At 50.5% G+C, this 19,690-nt stretch overlaps 1 long non-coding RNA gene across 1 annotated transcript in view; it reads right to left on the minus strand.

Annotated features, from left to right (window-relative positions):
- LOC110359378 (uncharacterized) overlaps window positions 1–19,690 on the minus strand; it is a 201,331-nt gene that overhangs the window by 38,983 nt on the left and 142,658 nt on the right. The window contains exon 8 of the long non-coding RNA XR_010467325.1: window positions 10,606–10,698. This is a non-coding gene — a long non-coding RNA (uncharacterized LOC110359378). The remainder of the gene's footprint in view (window positions 1–10,605; window positions 10,699–19,690) is intronic.

Below are 19,690 nucleotides of genomic sequence, written 5' to 3' on the forward strand. Positions count from 1 at the left end.
GGCAATGGCCGCGCTCACCAGGGAGCAGCGTTCTCCCTTCGGGCAGCCAGAGTGAACCGTCTCACAGACCCCTTGGCTCAGGTCTGCTCACGCCAGGAGAGCAGCTCGGGAACCAACGCGCACACCAGCGAACACCCACGCAATCTCCACCACGACAGAGGTTACTCAACAAGTAAAGGGTGGTGCAGAGAGGCCAATAAATATCAAAGGCAAGCAGAAGAGAGCAGGAATGGTCCAGCCCCCGCGCTGAGCCTGGTCCCACCACAGGGCAGATGGAGGACGGCAAAATGAGCCGCGGGCACGGTGCGGTGCGGCTGGAGCCCAGACAGAGACACGAAGGAACCGCGGTTGCTACACGGAGACACACGCAGGGAAAGAACCCACAGGGCTGTGTCACAACAGAAGAGCAAAAACTCATCCCCAGCCCCTGGAAGTGAGTGTGAGGGAGATCTGAGGAGCCCCTTCTGACCGAGAGCGCATACAGGCACATCCTGGGGACAAATTCTTTCAAAGCAACAGCATCGATGAGACCTTCACCCACTCCCTGCTCCTTCCCACGTGGAGGTCGGTCGTGTTCCCAGGGGTGAAGAAGATGAAAGAATCTCTGGGTTCTCTGCTCCTGCCTTCCCCTCCAGGGCTGAAAGTTTGTTTATTTGGGTCTGTAAACAGCCCCAATTTCCCCCAACTGCTGATCGCTTAATTTCATGCTCCTCTGCAGCAAGACCAGTATCTGAGCCCATCTCCTTCCCACGGGCAATTACTCACACGGCCAGTCCCCTCCCCAGCTTCACCAGTTTGGGGCGACCAGCCGAGAAGTGGATCCTGGAGGAAATGAGCTTTGCTCCCGTCCCGGGACAACCTGGAATGCTGAGGGAAATTAGGGCTAAGCCCAGAAGTTTAATTTCCCCTTGTGATGATCAAGGGACCTCCTGTTGGTACCTCTGAAGTTAGAGGGAAAATAGCCAGAGCCAAAGACAAATGAGAAAGTTCACTGGAGGCTGAGGATTTCACCACAAATCACCTTTGCCAGGGCAGGTTTTATTGCAGGAGTTTCTGGGTTAATCTAACAGGGGAGCAGAAGCGCTCGCAGCCCCAGAGGCTCGCTGGCTCTGCGAGAGGCAATCATTACCTGCCACCTCCCATTTCTGACATCGGACCCGAACTCGCTCGGCGTTCCCTGGGTACCCGTTCCCCCAGGAGTTTGACAAGCAGCAAACTTGAAAAGCAAACTTGCTCTCCCCGTTTTGGGTCAGTTACGTGTTACTGAAGCTCATCAGCACAACCCAGACACCCCCTAGGAGAACAGCGATCCAGCACTCGCTTTCCTACAAGGCTCATGTTGCCACCTTTGAAATGCCAATGCAAGGGAGAAATCCTGCTCATTCTTGTGTTGCTGAAGCGACTTGTTACTGAGCGCATAGGGAAACAAAATCATTTAACCTGGCTAGACATCAACTTTCCCAAACCTGCAAGACAGAGAGCAAAATTCACTTCCTAACTGTGATATCAGAATTTAAAATTTGTTCTTCTCACACTTATATGGCTGAAAAGAAAAGCTCTATGGCACGAGAACAAAACAATAAAAGGTGGTATTTAGCACGAACCCCACTACAGTTTTTAACTGTACAGGCCATTCACTGAATTCACTCTCCAGTTCAGCCGGCCGAGAGCAGGACCCTCCCCTGGGTTGACCACTCACCCCACACCCCAGCACGTCGCTGGTGCCGGTAAATCCACCCCAGACGCCCCCAACGCGGGCGGTCGAGGGGCCGGGAGGGTGGAGGTGACGGAAATTACCAGCAAATCACCACCCCCTTGGACGCCAGACGTGACTTGTTCAGGAACTTGGCAGCTCTTGCCCTGGCACCAAGTTGCTCAGGAAGGAGGGGTTGGCTCCTGTGTCATGTACATTGTCTTAGGAGATTGATTTTCCACCTGTAAAAGTGATCTACACCCTCCCTCCTCTCCTGGATGCCTCAGTCAAAAGAGAAAATGGATCTTTTAAAGATACATGTATCCATCACTATTATTTACATTCTAATATGCGTACGCAGGTCTGCTCCAACAAGGGAAATGTAAATCAGATGGACATCGTTCCCTGAATGCCCTAAAGAGCTCCATTCCCCCCAAATTAGAATAGAAAATGCTCTTTTAAAATGCACCTTTAATATGTAAAAGCTCCTGCATCCTGCCTCTAAATAAACCAAACTTGAGCTACATGCCAAATATCTTAGATAAAGGACAGGTAAGATGGTAGTATCTGGCCAAGGAATCGGTCCTAAACAGCTATTTATATTAATGCAAAGAAGGTACAATGTTCTTCCTCTTGATATATGCTGCAGTGGGATATAGTTTTGTCCCACTAGTGAGAATAAAAACGTACAGTCCATGATAGGCAAAGTCACATGTGTGAGATAAAAAGCTCCAACTATAATATATGTCTTCACCATGTATTCTCTTCAGGATTTTCTTTAGATCTTCAGATGACAACAAGAAAACACTTACTCAAGGTTAGACACTGCTCTCTGGGCTTTTAATAACCATTCCCTGTATCCTGGGGGATTGCATCCGTGAAATAAGGCAAACTCAACTCGAGCGGCTGGACCTGCAGAGACAAGGAGGATCCTTCCCTGCGCCTTTGTTTCTGCTTTGCTGTGCATGCGAATGAACCGCGCACCAGGCTGAGCCGAGGCACCGCGAGGTGACGGTGACAAACGGCTCTGCCTCGGTGCCAGCGCAGCCCACGGTCCCCAGGGCGGGAGGGGACCCTGCAGGGACAGCGGGCGCTGCCCCGCGCAACACATGGACCCTCCTGCCCCGGCCCCTCCGGCTAATGGAGAGGCTTCGTTAGCCCACCCGATTTTAAGACAAGCTCTAGCTCTTCCTATTTCTGCAACATCTTGGGAATTCCCAAGCAGCTTTTCCAAAAGCAGGAGTGGGGGTCTGGCTGGGCAGGGGCCACCTGCACCCTGGAATGGGCTACCTGCACCCCGGGATGGGCTGCCTGCGCCAGGAGGATGCACTGCCAGGGGAGGTCAACATCAGACCTTGCAAACGCCAGCAAACTTCAAAGACGACCAAGAAAACTACTAGTTGCATTGCTCACATCTATTAAAAGGAGACCCGTGCTCACCATAAGACAAAGAACTTGGTTTAGAAGCAAACGTCTGCAGCCGAGCGGCAGGGCCGCCGCCGGGGCTGCGCGGCCGAGGGCTCGCACGTGCCGCTGCCCAGCGACGCTTTTCCACACAAAAGCACAGAGCTCTCCCAACAGGCCTCGCGATAAAGCTGCGGTGTCGGAGCTGTGTATCGCCGAGCAGAGATGGTATCTGCCCCGTGCCCCGCTCGGTGCAGGCAGGGACCACGCGGTCCCTTGCCATTGATACCATCTCCCTGATGGATACCAGGAGAGATAAAGCAAAGCTGCACCGAGCCCTCACTCCGGCTTTTGGGCTGTTTGCCGACCCTTCGCACCCACAGTCTTCCCTCTTTGTGCAGAAAACACGCGTAACGGCGCATCCACAGACACACAGAAAACAGATTATCTTGGAAGCTGCAGTTTTAGCTCATGACACGGCGCAGCTCCCGAGCCAGCTGCCAGAAACAAACCCCATCCCAGCCATGGAGCGGGCGGTCGCCGTGCGCTGCTCCTCGGCTTTGGGAAGAGCTCGGCCCTCCTTGTCCCATTGCAACCCCAGAGAGTCAGGCTTTCACCGAAATGCGAACTGATGGTAAAGTAGCTCCTGAGATACCATCTTTCTGCAGTTCAGGCATCCTTTAAGCATCACCTTGTTCCCAACTATTCTGGTGTGTCACATTGCAAACATTCCCCTCTTTTTTCTCTCCAATAAATCCACTTCTATTCCATGCGTCCAGTGCTTGCTGCTTTCCACCAGACAGCACAGCACTATAACATGCTCAGCTTGCTATTTGTACCAGCCCCAAAACAAAGCTTAATCAGGCAGTGCAAGTGGTATTGACGATGAGGTATTCAAGGGATGGTTTTCCTTCTGGGTTGCTGCTTTTTGACACGTCCCCTGGTACTGCAATAATACGTTCTCCACTTTACATTAAGAAAGACATTAGTGATGGAGGTTTTGCCACCGCCTGAAAGGACGGGGAGTGCCTGGATGACCAGAGGGGGAAGGACAGTGCAAATGCAGGAGTCCCGGGGGTACGGCCACAGGCTCCGGAGCAGCGCAGCGGGCAGGTCCTGCTCTCGGCTCTGCCCGCGGTTCTCAGCCCTGCAACCCACCACAGGCGCAAAACGCACCCGATGGGCTCCGCATCACAGCGCTCCCTGAACCCTCAGAGATGAGCCAGAATTCACCTTGTTTCTTACAGTCTCTGTTTATTCTTATTGCTAAACCTGGTTTGTAATTCAACAGCATCAATCGACTCTGATCACCAGTGCTTGGGGGAACAAGCAAGTGAGCAAGGACCGGGGAGCAAGACCCGCTCGGGGCCTGCTGGTTATACTGGGATGCCAAGTGGTAGCACTGGGATAGGCCCAGGGCTGAGCTTCACATTCCTGGGCAGTTCAGCATTTCCTTCTACAACCCAACAGACTAACACATTAAACCCCAAAATCAGTTAAAAACAGTCAGCTAGCTACACATATCCACCAGGATATAATCCCACCATTAGAACTCGTGGCCAGGTATTACCACAGTGACCCGGCAGCTGTAAACGTCCCACGGTATTTCGGAAAGAAAAACAATTTGCTTCCACTATTTACTTCTCCCTCCTGTTCTTGACCCTGTGAGCGTACGACTGTTCTTCCCGCACCTCCGCTGCGAAAGAGACACTCTCATCAAGGAGGAGTAAATCACAATAACAGGGAAATAAACCTTCCCCCGAAATGATTCCCTGCTTATTTATTTATTTCTGCGGCTTCGCACGAGTCTACATAAAAGTGCATGAATTGCGGTGGCGGGTGAGCGGCCCCGGCTCCCCGCGAGCATCCTCGCCCCGTCCTCTCGGCGCTGGCGGGACACGTCGGTGCCGTTTTCCCTTTAAATCTAACTCAGGTAATGAAAACGCACAAGAAAATAGTGCGGGTGCATCTGGGAGCAGTAGAAAACAGTTAGATCTTCATAGAGCCATAAAGAAGTAAACAGTAGGCTGCTATGAAGATCTATGGGACCCCGCAGTGCCATTGTCTTCAAAAGGAATTAAAAACAAATTGCTGAGGGCCAGCACATAATTTAGAGACTCACGGCAATTTTATGACTTGCTAATGTTCCTAATTACATGCCCGTGAAAGGCTTAATTAATTGGGGGATGTAGCAAAAAGTGGAGCCTGTGTTTGTTATCATGGTTCCACTGCATTGATTTTAGTGCCTATGGAGAATTTAGGGCCTCTTTATTTGCACAAAGAAAATGCAAGTCTCTCGAAAAAATGCACATTAAGATCAACCCCTCGCTGCTATCTAATATACTTTCCTCTACTTAACCAAAGTGCTTGTAATCATATTTTGTAAATGTTGGTGCCGTTAATTGCATTGTGAGAGAAAATAGGTTCCGCTCCACTGGTTGTGGAGAATTTTAGAAAGTTCTTTTCCTGCTCCCAATCCTGAGGACTCGGAGACAGAAACTCCTTGGAAGTTGGTGCAGTGGGCAGGGACCGCAGGGCCGGGGGTCCCTGCAACCCCCGGGGCTCCGAACCTGCTCGCACCAGGGCAAGGCTTGACCTTCAGCCCTCGCCCAGCCCTTCCAACACGCTCGGTGTATTCCGAGCTCAAGGTTTTGCTGGGATCTTCTAAAGGAAAGGACTTTTAATGACATTAAACACAGGCCCACGCCGCAATCCCTCAAATGCCGCTGGGATCGGCGCATGGATGGTCCAAAGTGACCGTGTTCAACCAGAACTAATTCAACACTGAAGAACATAAAAATGCACATGAAAAAACATGGCACCGTGGAGCGTCAAGCACGGCAGAGCCTTGGCGCCCTGATACAACACCCTGCGCTCCTCAAGGCTGTAAGACATTTGTACTTTTGCACGTTGAAAAAAGACCTGCACGGGATGCTGAGAACCCTGCACGGGATGCTGAGAACCCCACACCGGCTGCGGTACCGACACACGCCGGGCAGCGCGGTGGGGTCTGTGCGTAACACGTGCTGCTTCGGGAGGATTTCTGAGCGGCGAGGAAGCATTTCACACTGGAGAGGAGCAGGAGGAACCCCCAGGGTGGCACGTGCCACCAAATCATGTCCCCGGGCCCCTCAGCATCACCACCCCTGCCCAGCATCCCCACCAGTCTCAACACACCATGGCCTCTTCCGCAAAGGGAACCAAACCGATAGAGCTGAACATCTCTGTTAAGTCGTCCAAACTTACATTATATTAAAAAACAGAAACAAAGATATTTTTTAACACCGAGCATTTTGATTGATGTTAAAAGCGTCTCTGCAAAAGGGAACACAGGGATGCCAGGCCAGATAGAGCAGGCCAGAAGAGCTCTCGGTCTGTGTGTACAGCAGGAGCCAATATCCAGATCAAACACAGGAGAACGGCCACGTGTGAGTTGTGAGGAGCAGACCCGGCAGCCAGACCCCCTGGGCAGCCAAGGGAAATGCAGGTGACAAACAGCGAGAGGCAACTCCAACCCCAGCGCCCCTGACGGGCCAGGGAGGACGGTGCTGCGCAGAGAAAGAAACGTGCAATGGCCATTTTGGTCAGGATGGAGCCCCCCATTGCCTTCCTCCTCTTCATCCCCCCTGCACTTGCATCTCCTCGCAGCAACGTTGCAAAGAGGAAGAAAAAAAGAAGGCAAAGCCAAGTTTGTCTGTTGCTCTTGAGAAAAGGAGACGTCTCTCAAAATATAGTTGGTGCTTTGACGATAAGACCTTTGACAGAAACATGAATGACACGAATACTTTGATCTCTAGTCTCAGAAGCTTCAACAGCAATTATGAGTCAAGAGGGGTGAGCGTGGGCAGCAGCTGGAGCGATGCCCCGGGGGGGATGCTGTAATCAGACACAAAACCCGCAGCATCTCCGCCTGCGCTACGCACGCCGACCCGGGAGGAGGTGGGCTGGGGGGAAGCTCCATGAAAAAAACAACTCTTATTCTTCTGAGAGACGTAACACCGACAAGACCTTATACATTTCAAAGCAAAGATCTTCAAAGACAGGTAAAATGCTAATTCTGCTAATGTAGGTTTTTATGTATATGCTCTGAAAAGGTAAAGCAAATTAATCACCAGCTTTACCCCCTAATATATATCTGTGTTACAAATATATTACAGCATGTCAGATCTAAGGAGATATATCTGAACAGCGGTGGTTAAAAGAGCATTTCCCTTTTCATGCTCTAATACAGTTATTTTGATCTTTCAGTCTTCATATTTTTTGTTCTCATCAAAGGAATGATGGTGCCAGAGATTAGGATGTTATTTATTTCCCTCTCACTGTCCTACCCATGTTAATCACTCCTGGTGTCAACAGCTGCGGCAGCGGCGGTGCCGGCAGCGCCCGTGCGAGACCGGCCCTGCTGCCTGCGCTGCCTGTACCCGGTACCCCCATCCCTTACGGTCACGTCCAAAAAACCCCGACCTTCAAAGGCTGCTGGAAACACGATGCAAATAGAGGGCAGGGAGGGGACGGAGATGCTGTGTCGAGGAGGCAGAACCAGCACCCGGCTCGGCCTTTTGCATCCCTGAGACCACCCTGGAGACCAGCAGGAGAAGGAAACACTGATTGTGCAGCAGTGCGGTGTTCTGCAATGCCAGAAACCCCGGCTCCAAATTACATACAGCTCGAAACGACCAGGGAAACAGAGAACGCAGAGTAGGGGGCGCAGGGACAGGAGATGGTGACCCAAGAGGTGCTGCCCAGTTCCAGTGCATCACAGCCCAGCCTGGCCAGTCCCCTCCCGTGACGATGGGATACCTGTTACCGATTGCCCCGAAGTGCAGTGTCAGAGCAGGGCTGACCCCTTTGCTTTCTAACGCCTCCCCCAGGGCTCTGCCCCTCTCTGCTGGCCCCAGCCACCCTAGGGAATCCAGCATCTCGGTGTTTTTGGAGTCAGAGCAGAACCCCGCTTTCCTGGGCTGTTTTCAGACACCTCCCACTGAATCTGCCCCTGCATTTCCATAGCAGATCCGAGTTCAGCCAGACCCCGCAGCTCTAACAGCAGCACATCCCAGGTTTAGACATGTACTGAAACAATGCCTTTATGCTTCTCCATTGCCCGGCTCAGGAGCGTGCATCACCTCTGGACACCGCAGCTCCCTTCTGCCTCAGGTTCTCCATGCAGAGACCCTGGGAACCCAACTCCTGCATCCAACAGACACGGGGCTCCAGCCTGGAGCCCAGCGTGACTCCTTCCCTGAAACCAGAAAGGTGGGAAGGGGATGCCCCCGCACCGCTCCAGGGAGCTGCTCAGCCCAAGGGCCCGTCCCACAGCCGCAGAGATTCATGATGCCGATTCTCCTGCACGCAATTACGCCTTGGTCAGGATGGACAGGGCCTGGGAGAGTTTAGGCTGTCTGGAGAAGGGCTGAGCTTTGCTCTGGGAAAACCACCCCCGGCGCCCACGCAGGCGATGGTGTACGTGTGCTCAGCACAACGCGACGCCTTTGCGCTGTTTTGAGCAACACAACGGCATTAGTGCTCCTACCCTGCGGTCAGCATCGGTCAGGCTGTGCCCGAACGGCTCAGTGATGAACGTGTTCAGGGCAGAAGACGGCAATATGCAGGTATCTCAATAATTATTTGCAGAGATTAACTGAGTAGGCGCACTTCGGGCATAACTAATCCTTGAGAGACAAGCAGGAAAAGGCTGCAGGAGCCGATGCCTTTGATGCAGGTGAAACCAGTGACATTGCCCACCACCAGCATTGTGTTCCTTGCCTTTAAAATGCTGACACTTACAGGTTTGATGGCAACCAGACTGCGTAGGGGCACCTTTGCTTTCACATCAGATCTGCTGACATGAACAAGAGTCGATTCAGATGGGCATCCAAACATTAAAGTCCTTCCCGATTTCCATAAAATGATTGGCAGGATGCCTACTGCTCGCGGCTGGTAGCGCTGCTGATAAATGGCATCTTGATAAAAAACTTTGGGCTGTTTTAAGCAAGGAAAAAAACCCCACCACATACTCTTATTGTAATTCACTCAGCTGCTGACAGATGAGATGTCTCATCTCTAAAAATTAGATCCACCTGGTATCTTTGCTGCCTGTACAAAGAGAAATCAGGGTCCAGGGGCTGGGACGGGAGGACAGAGTGTCCCGTCCTGTCCCCCCCGGCTCTCCCCCTCCCTCCTGCGCAGGGATTTTCCTTTCCAGGTCTTGAACTACTGGAGCTTTCCAAGGAGTCCTGAGGGTAAAATCTTGCTGGAGCAGCTGAAATCCATGGTCACCGCTGAGACACAGAGATCTGACCCACAGAACCAGCTCCCTCCTGCAACCTAAATGTTAACAAATGCATAATTCTCAAAGAGAAAAAAGGAACTGCACAAATCACTTGCTGCTGATCCCCAGCTAATCCATCAGTAGATCAATATAGGTAAAAGAGAGGGGGAAAAAAAACTAATAATATTATTATTCAGTTTCTGTAGCTTTTTAAAGCACTTAATTCTAAGTATTTTTCTTAAGGTTTAAAAATGACTTCTAAAGTTAATCTGAATGTTACAATGGGAGCTTTGTACCCCCAGAGATCAAATATTTCCTTCTCTCATTCCTCTGCATTTCAAACTATGCAAAAGTCCTATGAGCTGGGAGGCCCTGCCAGGCAATCCAGGCGCCCTCGGGTCTCACCTGAAAACAGATGCAGGGCAGGTAATACCTACAGCCATTTACCGCCTATTAAGAAGATGCTGGATCGCCCTGTGGTGTTATGAGTGACGCCACCTCAGCCCCCACCCACCACCACCTCGGTATCTCCCACCCCTTGCAGGACACCCACAACAACACAACTTCCATCAAGAGCTCGGTAAAGACTGAAGAGGGGCTGGTCAGGATTTCTGGAGGGTACCCCACTCTACTGGATGTGTAATTCCTTAAATAGCTTTGAAAATCTCTACAATGGTTAACGGAGACTGACAGCACCCGATGGACCTTGTTCTGCCTCCATGGTATCCCCAATGTCACTGTCTCACGTAAAAGTCATCTCATTCCCCTGGGATGGGTAACACAGAGGGGTCCAGAAACATCCCCTAGTGCACAACAGTGACAGCAACAACACAGCAAAGCCTCCAGGAATCACGACTTGTCGCTGCTCAGAACAACCCAAGTACACTCGGCCCTGACAAACCAGCTGCAGAGGATTCATGGACCTGCTGCCCTCCCCATCCCCTTCCTGCCTCAGTGCCACCTCCAGATGTGCTGCCAGCTGTGGTGACACCAGCACCGAGACTGAACTGACACATCTGGCCCAAGGGCTGTCGCAGCCGGGTGAGCATCCCCACACCCAACAGCAGAGCCCCAGCAACAGGCAGAGCAGAGCATCCCACCCAGAGTCCCCAGGCTGCCCAGGGAGAACATCACTGTGTCCCCACACCACGCAGGGCTCCCCAGCGAGCCCTCTGCCCCCAGGCTGGCCACCCATAAGCGCCAGCGTAACAACCGCAATTAACGGTGGTGACATCCCTACCTTGATCCCCGTCACGGTCCGCTGAAGTTGCTTTGAGAGCCGGGGCTTCAAACCTGCGTCGCCACCATGTGATGTGACATCGCCGAGGATTTACTGTGGAAACAAAAAAACCCGCAAGTGTGAAATGTGACTGTCGATAAAGTAATCCTCGGCAATCAGACAAAATTAATTGTGTGAACATCATTGATCAAACCTACTTAATACATTGGGTTTGTAGAAAGCCGGAATGTAATTTCATTACCAATCTGCTCCATCCTAATGAAATTTCTAATAACACTCTAATTTTGATTTCAGTTAAGGAGAGAATGATGGAAATTTTCTTTTGCTTCTCTTGTAAGGTTTTATTTTATTGGTTTTCTGCAATAGTAGGGATACTAATTTTTTTTTTAATTTGACATTTTATTAGCAGGGGGTTTAATACAACAACAGATAAAAAAACAAAATTGCAAAACGGACAAACCTTACAGAAATAGAATTGATGTCAAAATTACGGAGGCTAATTTTAAAGAATTTGATTTATTTTACGAGTGGTGATTTGGGCTTTTTTATTTTTTAAGTTCTAGCTGATTTCTGACCTGGTTTCAACACCACTAGTTTGCAGCCCCTGTTTCCACTAGAGGAGCTCAGCGCACGGGAGAGGCGGAGGGGGAAAGGGCTGCAGACGGGCTCTCGGCGCTGCAGCCTCCTGCAAGACGTGCTGCACTGAGAACACGGGGAAAAGCCTGGAAAAAACAACTATTTGGTTGCTTTTTCTGCTACCAAGTGCTGAAAATGAACAGTGCTTGTCTGTAGCACACATGGGAGGGCAAGCCCTGCTCTCGGAGCATCCTGGTACCACTGATGGCTTGGTGGGCAACACAGCCAGGGAACAGAATCATCTCCCCTGGGTGGGACATGTGTTGAACACAGAGGATGCACAGGAGGCACGGGACGTGCAGGATGTGGACATGCAGGATGCGCAGGATGCGTGGGATGTGCAGGATGCACAGGATGTGCAGGACGTGCAGGATGCAAAGGATACACAAGATGTGCAGGATGTGCAGGACGTACAGGATGCACAGGATATACAAGATGTGCAGGACGCACAGGATGTGCAGGATATCAAGATGCTCAAGATGCGCAGGATGCACAGGACGCACAAGATGTGCAGGATGCGCAGGACGTGCAGGATGCACAAGATGCGCAGGATGCTCAGGACGCACAGGATGCACAGGATGTGCAGGATGCACAGGATGTGCAGGATGCGCAGGATGTGCAGGATGCGCAGGATGTGCAGGATGCACAGGATGCACATTGCTGGTCTGCAGAGATTCGGGGGCCTCCGGCTGGCAGGACGGGCCGAGAGGAGCAGACAAGGGAGCAGAGAGCGTGTGCACTGGCTGCAGGAAGGTGATGCTCTTTGACTACTGAACTGCTGCCTATCTCTGGTATTTCCATTTTCAGCAACCTGATGTGTTTTGGTGATTTATTCATGACCGGTGTAGTGAAAAATTGGAAAAGGCCAGCGGGATAGCCATGGGCTGGAGATCCAGCGTCTGATTGAGGCTACAACTGAATTACTGTCAGAGGCATCATGCAAGGTTTACTCCAGCGAATGTGAAGTTGAATCTTTATATTAATAAGTGAACATGAACTATCGGAGAGACAGGCATGTGTCTGCTGCCCACAGGTCTGGGAAGGAGCTGCCAGGTCAACAGAACTCGAGCATACAGAAGCTGCAGGGTCTGGGGGTGCTCACTGAGCCACACAGGGGGAGACTTTACTCATGTACAGGACGGTTAAAAAGGCTCCTGCAGGCAAAGCTGTCTCGGCTTTAATGCGTACTAAATTACCTGGGTGAAAGTACGCAAGGGAGCCTTGGCTTTCACTCCATTACTTAAGCACACCTGCATGAGCTGCCCTCCCATTCTCTTTCAGAGCCACCCCACATTAATTTTCACATCAAGTACAAGAAACCAGTTTCCATCTTGGCTTCCAAACTGCTGGGTGTAAAAGGGAGGTGAGGAAATGCCCCTTTCCCCAAGGGTCCCCTCCAAATGTGAACTTCAGAGAAAACAAAACAAAGCAGCAATTAATCCAAATGGGGAAAAAGGAAAAGAAAAAAGCAGCAGCAGAAGAGGAAGCCAAAGGCTGCATTACAGTAGCATCTAGCAGCTCTTCATAATTACAGTCTCAATGCCACATCCAGCTTCCCTCCTAATTACTGCCTGCGGTTGGTGTGCACAGACTCGGAGCAGCAGGGGTTTTTATTTTGTGCACACTGATCGCTCCTCGTTATCAAGTGCTCGCTTTGGGTCTGTTAGACATCACCCCGTCCGTCCTGTCCTCCTGTCCATCCTGCCCACAGCAGGTCTGGTCCCTCACCAGAGAGGGCAGGGAGAAGGGACAGTCCCCACAAATGGGCACAGCAGGTGCCCTGGGGCTCTCGGACACCCAGGACAGACAGGACGGGGGTCTGTCCATCCCTGCTCGCTCTGGGCCGCTGCTGCCGAGGGTTCTCCTGCATCTCTGCAGGTTTCCCAGGGACAGAGCCACCCAGACCCAACGCGCTGGGAAGGCTTCAGACCAGCGAGGCGAGCGCTGGATCCGGTTCTGATGTTTCAACTTTTAACTTCTCGGCAACCAGGTTTAACCCGTCCAAGGTTTCGTGCTGGGTCTCCTCTGAGCCGGGCTGTGGTTGAGGCTCCGTCTCGTGGGCTCCTCACGCCATCTCCGAGCGAAAGCTCCCATGAGCCAAGATGCCTCCTGGTTTGTTTTGGGGTTATAACCCTTCGGCTGCTTTCTCTGCAGTCCGGCAGCACTCGGTTAATCATTAACACCATCGCTGTCTTTGGCAAGAAGCAGGAAAGGGCCCTTCTTCTACCAGAAAGGCAGGAGAGCCGATCTCCTAATAATTTATGGTTTGAACAAAGTTGCAGAGCAGCAACCAAGTATGCAGGAAAGGTTGGGGTGAAAAATTATTTACAAAGTGAATGCCCTGAAGACACTTGTACTGGACAACAATTACGGCACCTTAATTAACTGAAATTTAGTTTACCCGTCGACTGAGGCATGTCCAGTGCTAAAGTTATGCCACTGCTGCTGTCTGCTACTGGTTAATGAATATAAATCAGATGGTTTATAGTTAGTGAACATGTAATAGGCTTGCAATGAGTTGAATTCCAATGCAAAATGCCTGGGGATAGGAACATGCCATCCATAAAATATATATAAATAACAGATTTACATTTCTACAAGGAGAAAAACAAAGCTATCTTCCCGTCTTGGTATTCTCCCAGCTTGGCAGACCTGCACTCCAGTTCTCAGATGAGACAAGGGATCGATAAGTAGGAATTTAGGAGTCTGGTCACCCGAGGTGCAGCTAATGAGATGCCCAAAGTCTTTGGTGTCCTCCTCGTTTCCCTGCCAGCGCTCGGCCCTGTCCTGTCGGCTCCCGTGTGCCCGTTTGTGCCGCTTGGGAGCGGAGCCCGAGGGCAGCGGCGCTGAAGGTGACTCGGAAGGTGCCGAGTGCCCGGTGCAGGTACCGAGGCCACCGGAGAGGAGCGCGGCCTCCGCTGGGTTTGTACCGGGGACAGACGGGAAGCAAGACCGGGCTTTCGCTACAGCTCCTTTTGCACGAGCCTTTAGAGACAGGAAAAAGCAGAAAGCTAAGGCTCCAAAAAACCCCAACACCCGCCATCCCCTTCTGCAGTCAGTCATGAGGGCAGCCTGCAAGGCAGCAAATCCCTCCAAGTTTCTTATCTGAAAAATAACCTTTCCTTTGTGGCAGCGACGTGCTGGCAGGAGCGGGCAGGCCTGGCCAAAGAGCCCTTTGTAATTCTGCGCCCAGGCTTTGCATGGCCCGAGATGTCACGCTGCAGGTCAGGGATGGGAGGCTGTTGATATTTGGGGCACCCCACAAAGGAGCCTGTCGCCCCCCTCCTGGCAAATAAAGCTCCTCCAGGTCACCCTGTGCTGGACTGTCCACGAGATGATGTGCCCCAAATCACCAGACTGTTGGGAGCTGTTGGGGTCTTGGGGAGGCACCAAGCCCAAGGTAGGAACGGCCATCAAAAAGAGACCCTGTATCAAACCCCCCAGTCTCAGCTCTTCACATTTCCTTGCTGCAGAAGCAAGAAATTGTGGACTTTATTTATTGCACAAATTAGGTACAAGAAAATTATGTTCTTAATGTGAGACTTGATGAATGTTCTCAACTCTCCACCCTGCTAGGAAGAGGGGGTTACAATGAAAATTATTTACAAAGCATGTGCTACCCTGCAGGGATATTTATTCAGGCAGAGGATGTTTCCGCAGATTTTGTTGACAAAGGCAAATCAAATTACATTTTTGCGAACATTACAACAAGCATCTTGATTTGCTATGGACATCAGCCGCCTCCTGACAAAGCCGGGAAGTGGCACCGGCCCAGCACCCTCCAGCCACCTCCAAAGGTGGTCATTTCGGGTACGAGCGAACGGATGGATAAAATGCTCTGCAAGCTGCTCAGGAGCTTCTAAATATTGTTTGGAAGTTTTTATTCCTTTAAAATGTATAAAAATTGTTATACATCCAACACCCAGATTAAAGGAGGTTAATGACTGCAGGAGTGAGTTCTTGAGAGTGGGAATATCGAAGGCATGGGGGGTCAAGATGTCAGTAAAAATCAGTAGGTAAAAATATGTTGAACTAGGTCATAAACATGTATTTTTCATCCTCTGCCATGTGGCTATTGTGTCAATACACACACACATTGGGCAAACTAGTGTTACGTGTATAGCACAAGTTATTTCTCAAGAGCAAGACGTAAATACTCAGCTTCACCAGGGGAAAATACGGACACAGCGGGTGCTTTCCTGCAGCAGGAAAGTCCACGTGTCAGGAAGGGTTTGGGACACACAAGAAGCCCTTTGGACTCACAATGTGGCTTCTCAGACTGGGAAGAAACAGTTCAGAGCTCCTTGCTAAAGGAAACGTCACTTCAGCAGAGTATCGTTGATTCCCTCTGATTAAACCTGTGAGTCTTAAACCTGGTCTTCAATCAGGACTTTGAGAAGTCCCAACAGATTACAACATCCCTGTGCTTAGCCATTGTAATGGCTTGTGGGTGATTCGCTTAACCAGCATTTCACCCAATTCAATTTCCATGGATGGCCTAGATGTACCAAGAAAGACGTTCACATTAGTTTTTACATAATTAAATCAGGAATGGCCCCGGTGCCGATGAAATAAAACCTCAGTTCTTCACGGGCTGCAGAGCGTTCATCTCGCCTTTAACCCTCAGAACACGAGAGGACTTGGCTGGGAGGACAGACCCGTCCCCTGTCCCTTCCAGCCCCTTCGCCCTCCACAGGCCAAGCGTCCCCAATGCCCGTCACCCCAGTTCTCGGCACAGTCCCCTTGCACAGGCAATTGTGAATCTTGCTTCAACTTTTACAGGATAACACCCACACTTTCTGGGAAAAGCCTTAACAAGCGGCGCAGTGACACAACAAACAGCTGACGAGCACGGGGCTGGAGCTTTGTGATTGTTGAGGAGCATCCACAAACCACAACTTGCTTCTCAATGCCAACAAGGCCCTGCAGAAGGCAGCCCTGGAAATCACAGCAACAGCACAGAGACAGCACGGCAGCTCCTTAAACCCGGGGAACCAAGTGGGTGACATGAGCCTGAGGGTCCCCGGAGGACCCCCCGTCCTGCACCCCCGCGGCCACTCGGTGCTGGGGTTTGACACGAGACTATGCAAACTAACGAGGATAATTACTGTGCATTTCGTTAAACAATCTCCCTTCGGAGGTGGCAGCGATTACTCACTTCTACTGTAATTTTAATTGGTGGGCAAACATGATCTTTGTAGAGACAAAGCCTCATTCTTCTCTCTCGTAACAGTTTAAATCAATACTAACCCGGGGCTGCTTGAAAATATTTAATGAAAACTGTTTTGACAGAAAATTGGATTCTTGATGGGGCAAAATATTTGTTTTCGACGGCAAAGTTTCACTTTGTGGAAAGGCCAAAACTTTTTCAATCTGTACCAAAAGGTCAAACGACACGACGCAGCCGTCGCCCTCGCGCGTCCTTTGCGGATCGTGTGTGGGGAACCTGGGGTTGCAACTGCAGCCACAAGCCCTGGGACACTTGAAGTCCCTCTGCAAGGAACATCGGTCACAACCTTCATGCCGTGACTTGCGCCGCTGTGACAAACGCCGTCAGGGACAACGAGGGCAGGAGGAGCAGGACGGGGCGCGATGGCACGGAGCGGGACACGCGTCCCAGCAAACGCCGCGCGGGGGGGCGGCCTCTACGTTCACCTTGAGGGGAAATTAGCCACGGCAAAATAAGAAAACCTTACTCAGGTCTTGGCTAATGATTATCCCATTAAAGAATCAGCTGACATAATGTCATTCGGTAGTTTTATAAACCTCGGTGACAACAAGACTGATGAGACCTAAAGCCCTGACAGCTCGTCTGCCCAGAGAAGAGGGAAGTATTCTACAAGAATCTGCTATTTCACCGTATTGCAAACCTGTGCGAGCGGCAGCGCTGGCTGCCACCCCAGCTCAGCCGCCGCCAAGCAGGACAAGGTGATGTCAACCCAAAAAGTCACTCACATGGTGCGAGTGTCGGGTACAATTAGCCCGTTTAACGAAAAAGAAACAAGAAGCGCCCATATGCTGCAGTTCCTCCCCTTCCCCACATCTTACACTGAAGACGCGGACGCTGCAGGACAATACGCAACCTCAAACGACATTAATCTCGTTTGTGACGGTCTAAGTTATTCTGGTGGCGCACGGGGCCTGTTTTGCTGTTGTTTAAAAGGGGTAACATCACAACACGTGGATGAGTGCTGGCCGGCAAGTCACTGCCTTCCACTATGGGTTAATGAATGCAGATACACACCTACACATTTTTTAACATATATATTTTTTTACAACTCTACCAAAAAAAAAATCAGCCAAATAAAATAAAGCATTAGCCCAAGGCATCGCTGCATCCACAGCATTCAGGATTATGCATGTTAGGGGAAAAAGAAAAGGCAAAAAGCCCCTTGCTTTCCCCCCCTTGCCTGGGTGTCATGAGCAAGAAATGAGCAGCTGACCTGAGTTTGAATTTAGAGTGTTCATTAATAGGATATTATGCCATATGCTCAGCACACTGTCTTTTTTTTTTAATGCAGCCGCCAATTTGAGAGAATTTCTAATTAGTAATGGTATAATGAGAGTATTCAGAGGCTAATGTGGTGGGTGGGGAAGCGAAATAGATCGCTTGGTGTGGACTGGAAATATTTCTGTTCAAGTTCCTGGTGAAATAATGACCCGCCATAAAAGGCTGCGATCTCCGACAGATGAAGGACATCCGGGGAGGTTCCATTAACTGCCGAGGGAGCATTTGGGGGGGAAGGTGAGACAATTTGGGCTGGTTGAGCTCAACGCAAGGAATGTCGTGGAAGGAAAAACATTTTAGCTGGGGGGTCAAGGGGAAGAAGCACAAAGGAGCCCTGGGGGGGAAAGCCCTGGTGGGAGATGGAGAGGATGGAGATGTTCAGCCTTTGAAAAGCGCTTCTGCAGTGTACTTCAATATCTACTCTGTTATGGAAAATCGGGACTAATGAGGTCAGTGTTTTGTGGGAACCTGTTGGTGTAAAACGTTCAATAGATTTTTAGTAAAATAAAGGTGTGAGCTGGCGGAGAGCGGTGGCCAAGGGCAGCACGAGCCGCACCGCCCCGCAGGGCACGGGCAGGACAGGAACCCACCCAACGAGCCAGAGCATCCCGCACCTTCAGCTGATGCCCAGTGCTGTCTCCCAGCCCCACTGGTGGGGGGACTGTGATTCTACAGAAGGGAAAAGGGACAGACTTACAGCGGTTTGCCAAAGGGCAGGCTGCAATACAGAAAAATGCTCCCTTCCCTATTAAAAATACCCCACAGTCCTTATAAATTGGAAAATAAAACGTTTTCCCAGAAGAAAATGGATTGGGTCTGGTGTGGGTGTGGGAGCTGGGCTGTCTGCTCTAATGGCACAAACCCATTCCTTTGCTTTCAGGGGGAAATTCCGAACAGTGACGGAGAAAATCTGAGTATTGCAGGTCAAAAAATTAAAAAGTACTAATAATTAAAATAACATAATGATTGTCATTGTCCCATGTCCAGCACCAAGTCCCTGTGTTGGAACGTCCCTGTGCTGGAAAGCCCTGCCGCCCCAGCCTCGAACAGCCCGGCTCCCGCACACAGCCGCTGCGCACAAGCTGGGACACATGCAGATTTCTTCAAATGAGCCATAATTAATTTGCCTTTTGATTGGACCAATTAGATCTTTAACACTGTAGGAAATAATTTTTTACTAACGATTAAGCTGAAGAGCAGGAGTTTCCCTCTCCTGTGAAAGGTTTTTACTGTATTATCCCATTACCTTTAGGAAAGCCAATAAAGTTCTACGACTGTGGGGTCTCTCCGATGCCTCCTGTGCTTCTCTTGCCTATTGCGACACACGTGGGTTTTACAGAAACAGATGTCACGGCCCGAGATGGGCAGTAAATGATGGGTTTGGTACATCTGACCCAACACAAGCAGAAAGACAAGGATGTACTTGAGTAGAAGTGCAGGAGCCCCAAACCGGGCTCGTTGTGCGGGGACTGGCATGTAAACCCTGCTCCGAAAATCAAATATTCATCATCCTCATATGAGATTCTAGAGTACCTTTTAGGAAGAAGTAAATGAGGTACGCTTTAAAAGCAGAAAAAAAGGCATAGAGGCCATGTAGAATCAAGCCACAGCTTCATAAATAATATGTTTATATGCCAACATTCAACAATTAAAAGGCTTAAGATTCACTTTGGAGAATGAGTCAAGCTCAAAATCCATTCGCCTACCCCTCATCCACGCGCTACGGGAAATTAATGCATTCACCCAACATATTTTTAGAGGGGATTTATTCCCCGCTCTCACACCATCCTTATTTTCCAGAGTAATAGATGCGAGTGGTGAAGTGTAAGCAAGATGTTTGCTTTTCCTTTTTTAAAGTAAATCTCGCCCTCGTTGGGAGCCGTGCCCAAAGCCGCCAGTGGGGCAGACGGGGCCAACCGGCGGTGACACCGCGACTGCCTA

This window comes from Columba livia, chromosome 20 (assembly GCF_036013475.1).
Source record: "Columba livia isolate bColLiv1 breed racing homer chromosome 20, bColLiv1.pat.W.v2, whole genome shotgun sequence".
NCBI lineage: Eukaryota > Metazoa > Chordata > Aves > Columbiformes > Columbidae > Columba > Columba livia.